Source organism: Manis javanica, chromosome 4, assembly GCF_040802235.1.
Source record: "Manis javanica isolate MJ-LG chromosome 4, MJ_LKY, whole genome shotgun sequence".
In the NCBI taxonomy this organism is placed as follows: Eukaryota; Metazoa; Chordata; class Mammalia; order Pholidota; family Manidae; genus Manis; species Manis javanica.
In genome coordinates, this window is record NC_133159.1 from 24,685,191 (window position 1) to 24,691,190 (window position 6,000).

Here is a 6,000-nt window from a genome sequence, read left to right on the forward strand (position 1 = left end):
CACTCCACTGGGTAACCCAGAGATCCAGTCCACTTCCATCTGAGCTCTACAACCTCCACATGAGGCTTTCAGGATTCCCTCAGTAATGGAAAGAGAGCTGGTTGGGGGCAGGGTTGTGCCCTGGCAATTAAATACTTCAGCCTTGAAATCACACATATCACTTCCCCTCAGACTGTTAGCCAGAACTTGTCACATAAGCCCAATCTAACTGCAAAGGAGGCTTGGAAACATAGGGGGAAGCCATGAACTATTTAGTAAGCAATATTATTGCAGCCACAGTTCCCTGCAGTCACTTTTACTCTATTCTCAGTATCCAACATCCTGGTCAGTTGCAGAGCCCCCTTTGAAGAGGTGTGTGCTTGTGGTGGGGATGAAGGGTTGAGAGAGGGCTGCCTTGGTCCTTGGGTCAGTTGTGCCAAAGGACACAGGGACTCTTGATTCCAGACAGACCCAGATGGCTTTAGGTGCTTCTTGCTGTGTGGCTGACAGAAACAGCTGTCAGAATCCCAGGTTGCTGAAAAGCTCAACATACCTAATGTTTGCTTGTCTTGGCACTGGCTCCCAAACAAACTCTGCCTCAGCTCAAAGCTGCCACCACCAGTTCTTTAGCAGAAAACTGACCTCTCATAAATGTCACTGAACTTTGCAGTGACCTCATTTCTACTGGGGTTTCTTCTATGCTGAATGTATTGCCCTTGATTTGAGGGACTAAAGCGATTCTTCCCACTCTTTATTCTGTGTCTCCACTTGATAGAAATTGAGTAGTGACTCAGGATGATGGCATGAGAGAGAGAAGTGTTCTCATTCATCTATTCGCTCATTCAGTAAACATTTATTATACTTACTTTGCAGTAAGCCATTCACCAGGCACTAGGGGAATGAAGATGAAAAACAGCCCAACTGGGGTTACAGACAAGAAATCAGGTCATTGGGATACTAGATGATGAGGACATGTACAAAAAGTTGTGACAGACCAGAGGAGGGCATGGCAAGTCTTGCTCAGGGCGCTCAGGGATGAGTTTCCTGAGCAATTGAAGCTGGGTCTCAAAAGATGAGTCAGAGTTGATAAAGTTGTAAGAAGGGGACAGGACATTCCCAAGTGAGGGAGCAGCCTCGAGGAAAGACATAGGAATCCAAACACAAGATCAGCCTGAGAAAGCATGAGCAACGGGGAGTAGACAGGAGTAGAGAATGTTTGAAAGGATGCAGGATGCGAGAGAGAAAAGAGAATGGGAAGTTCTGTATTACGGCTCCATTGGATGTAGGGAAAAGAAACAACACAAACTAGCCTATGCCAAAAGAGTGATTCTGTGGGGCTCATGTAACTCTCTGAGGCAAGTACTATGGCACTGGGCCCAAAGACCAACTGTCCCGCCATGTCTTGCACTTCTCCAGCTTTCATCTTTGCTTCTCTGCTGTCAGCATCTTCTTTTTTAAATTGTGGTAAGATATGTATTACATAAAATCTACCATTTTAACCATTTTTAAGTGTACAGTTCAGTACCTTTAGGTATATTCACAATATTGTTCATCTATCATCCATCTGCAGAACTTTTTTATCTTCCCAAAATGAAACTCCATACCCACTAAACAATAATTCTCCTCCCTTCCCTCTACTTTGTTTTTTCAGACCAATTTCCTTTTCAAGCTGGAACTATGCCTAATAGCAATCCCCAGCTCACACCTCTTAGCTTCCTCACTAGAGAGATGAGAAATTCTCTTCCCTTTCCTGCGTATCTCTAAATCCTGCAGGAGGATTCTGCTCATTCATGCCCTTGGTCATGGGGGTGGGATACCATGATTGACAGTACCTGCCTGGACCATATGGCTGGACCCAGGAAGGAGCAATTCTTGTATTTTCACAAGAAGGGAGAGACCAAACATGAACAGGTGAAATATGAAATGTTCACCAGAGATAGGTTGGGGACAGGTCACCAGGAGCCTTGAGCACCAGGCTGAGGACATCAGCCTTTATACTGGTAGGTAGTGGGGGATTGTGGGAACATTTTGATCAAGAAAAATGATACTTGAAGTGAAGTTGGCCTCCAACATATGCTCTTTCTTTACTTGAGACTCTTTACTTTTGCTCTTTCTCTTGCTTTTCAAGGTTGCTCTGAAAGCTAATTTTAATCAGATGCCACCTAAATACTGACTGGGCCCCAGCGTCTTCCTCTGGCCTCAGAAGTGACCGCTACCTCTTGTGACCCCTGCCTATTCTCTCTGGATCAGGAGTAATGAATGCCACTGGGCCTAGTCAGTCCAATCTGGGTCGCCTCCTGTCTTCCGGGTCTCCTGACTCTTCCTTGTCTCCACCTGCCTCAGTGAATGGCTTTTCCATCCACCCGGAAGTTCTCCTGTCTCTGACCTGTCCTCTGAGTGCCACATCTACATCCTGTTTCTCTCTAAGGTGCTTATGGAACCTCACCTGGGTTCAGGCCTCATTATCTCTCTTGCCTGGACTTAGGTCCCAGGTCCTCAGTTGATCTCTTTTATGATACCATCAGTTTATGTCAATCCCTACTCAAAAACTTCTACAGTTCCCATGGCCAGTCTCATTCTTTCCAAGCATCTTGGAATCCAGCCATTCAGCCTTTTTGATGTTATCCAAACATGCCCAGAATTACTGAGCCTGCTTCCTTGCAAATGCTGGTCCCTCTGCTTGTTATGCCCTTCCTCTCTCTTCATTTGGTGTAATCACATGCATACTTATAGACTCATCTCCATGGTCACCGCAGAGTTCCTACAGTCAGACCCACCTCCCTCCCTCCTTTGTGTCCTCAGGGAATGATGTAGATAACCCTAGTGTCACACCTATTACTAGCATGATCACATAATTTACTGTCCAAAACCAGCATACTTTTAAGAAAGGGAATGCTATTATTAATTGCCCTGCTTCAACAGGTGTCAACTGGTCTGTTCAGGCAAACAGGAAGGTTTGGTCACCCACCTACACCAATATTGCACTCAGTGCTTATCTCATTCACCCCTCTCTCTCATCCCTTTGAAATGGTATTGTTACCTACAATTTTAAGATGAGAAGATAGAGCCTCAGAGAGAGAGGAGGTGTGATCACATAGCCAAGAAGCCAACCTGGCCTGGGAAGCCAGATCACAGGATTCTAAATCTTGGTCTCTTCTGACTCCAGAGGTCGGGATGTACCACTATGCCTGACCTCTCCAATACCACACAGTCTTATTGTCTGGCTTAGTCATGTGTCGTCTCCCCACATGAAGGGGGAGGGTAGAGATGTAGTCAGGGCATATTTGTTGGATAGATGACTTTTTAAGAATAGAACTGTGTGCTTCATCTTAAAATCTGTTCCCCCCTCTACCCCCCAACTTTTGCACCTAGTACTTAGCCATGCACCTATTCATTCAATTAACTTAAAGTACCTACTATGTGCCTGGTACTGTGTTGATAATATAGCAATGGGCAAAATAGACAAGGTCTTTGTTCTTGATGAGAAACACTGAGATGTCCTAAAAATTAAGTGACATAAGTTCCAGAGAATGGTGGAGACAAGGGAAGGTAATCAGTCAATAGCCACAGGCCATAGCTAACCAGAAACTCCTGTTTCCTGGATGAAGTCATTTTGACAATTATCTAGAAGGTCTCCAGAACCACGGCATCCATCTTGCATGTGAACAGTGCCTGATGAGTATCAACCACCAATCTATGAGCTTCTCTGTGGACTGACCACCTATCCCTGGACTTTCCTGGCTTAAGGTTAGCCCACCTCCCTTATCTGTAGCCAATGTGAATTGAAAGAACTTTCTTTTCTTGAGACCCCTCATAAATAGGCCCTGTTTCTTGAGTCTGGTGGACAAGTTGTTTCTGGGAACTGGCCTCGCTGCTGAAGAAGCAGAAACTTCCTGTCCCAGCACTCAGTCCTCTTTCTGCATAAACCCTTTTATTTCAGAGATCTTTCAGTCTCTAGAGTTTTTGTCATTCTCGTGGACCTTATAGTCCAGCGGGGGAAACTGTACAAAAGCAATCACACAATAAACATACAGTTACAAATGAGGGTAAATGCTGAGCAAAAATGGAACTAAGGTTTAAGAAATATTTTGGAGGCAAATTTAATAGTTTTGAACATAGATTTGATGGGGAACAGCAAGGAGAGTTCTCTGGTTTTTGCTTAAAACAGATGCAGACACAAAAGAAGGAGCGGTTCGGAGAAATAATGAGCTTGGTTTGGATGTGTGGGGCTTGAGATGGCTGTGGGATTTCTATCTGAATCTCCCCCACTTCCAGCCACCTTATTTAATTTGCCCAAAGCTGCAAAACTGTGGCGGGTTACAGAAACCTGCTTCAGCCAGCCCAAACAAAGCTGGCCTCCAGGTAGCAGTAAAGGAAGAGAGGCAGGTGGTGGAAGGCAGGAGAGAAGCAGAGAAGGGGTGTTGGTGGAGACAGTAAGCAGACCTCCCAAGTTGCAGAGAGGACAGTGGTGAGCAGCCGGGAGACTTACACACAGCGGGAGAACACGACCCCCGCCCTACTCTGCTCGGGGTAGAACCGCACACACCCGGGGCACCCAAACAAGGGGAGGGGGTGCCGTGTGCTTGGAACCCAGAGCAGCAGGGCTGCTTCGGCTGCGGGACCAGCCAATCGGGCCGCGCCTAGTGGCGGTGCCACGTAACCAGCACCCCCTTTACCTCCCCTCCCCGGTCTTCCAGGGAAGATGGGTATCCCCGCCATCCTGCCACCCGCTCCACCCTGTCCCCGCCCCTCGCGTGCCGCAGCCGCGCCGGAGGGCCCTGGGGCAAGGGGCCGGGATTCCGCCGCAGTCCGCTGCGGCGTGGCGGGGGGGCGGGGCGAGCGAATTGCAGCCGCAGCGCCAGCAGCGTTTTTCGTCAAGGTCAAGTATACCCTTTCCCGGACAAGGCTGCTTCCGGAATCCTGCCTTGCGATCCTCCCAGCCCTTGCCAACCGCTCCCGCTACGAGTCCGGCCGCAGCGTCCCTGGCTCTCCTAGACCATTGCCCCGACCTCACGCTGGGCTTCCTAGGGGACATGGGGGATGGGAGGGTTTCAATCTATCCCGCCCCGCAGGTTACCCAGCCACTTTTCTCATAGGCACGCCTCATATTGTGTCTCCCTGCTTTAAACCCCCCAGTGGCTCCCAGTGCCCTGAGAGAGAAGGCCCTTCCTAACCAAGCCCCAGCTTAACATTTCCAGTCCCGTCTCCTTACACCAAGCCCCAGCTTAACATTTCCAGTCCTGTCTCCTTACACCAGAGACCCTCTAGATGCCTTGCCCTTGCAGGAACAGCCATCACTTGCCTACTTAAGTGACTACTCTTGTGCTAACTTGTGCCTAGGGTGCCCTTTGTGAACCTAACAAATTTATACACTTAACTTTATCATAGTAATGCAATGGAAGGTCAAAACTGGCGCTGAAATGCTTATTATCAAAAATCACTAAGTTGAAAGCCTGCAAGGTTTCCAGCAGGAGAAATAAGGCCAATGAGCCAAGGCATGAGAAAAACCAGTCTAAAGGGCAGGGACCCGGCTCTCCATTCAGGCCAACAGGCTCCATGGGCAGGCGAGTGGGGGAGGGGAAGGGGGTCCGTGGGTCCTATGCTGTCAGATATTTTCAGTGTACAAAAGTCACAAATCCAGATTTTTATGTGTAATCTCTCCATTTAAAAATGTTAACTTGATTTTTTGAAATATCACTGAGAACCAGATGCAACTCCTAGATCCTTGGTGTATGACCTCCTCTGTTAGGAAAGATGATGGCTTTCATTGGGAAAATACATTGAAAAACTGCTTAGGGTGAAGGTGTGGTCTTGAAGCTCTGAGAGTTGTTGTGGAGTCAACAAAGGAGACTCGGAGTTAGATTTGTTCCTAAAATGACTATGGATGATTTAAGCTACGAGGGACTCAGAGAATCTACCAGAAACTGAAGGACTGGGTTTGGGAAATGGGGAGGAACTAAATGCTGGGGATGCGGGGATGGGATTAGAGGGGTGGGGTAGGAGAGGGGAGTGGGTAGGCAG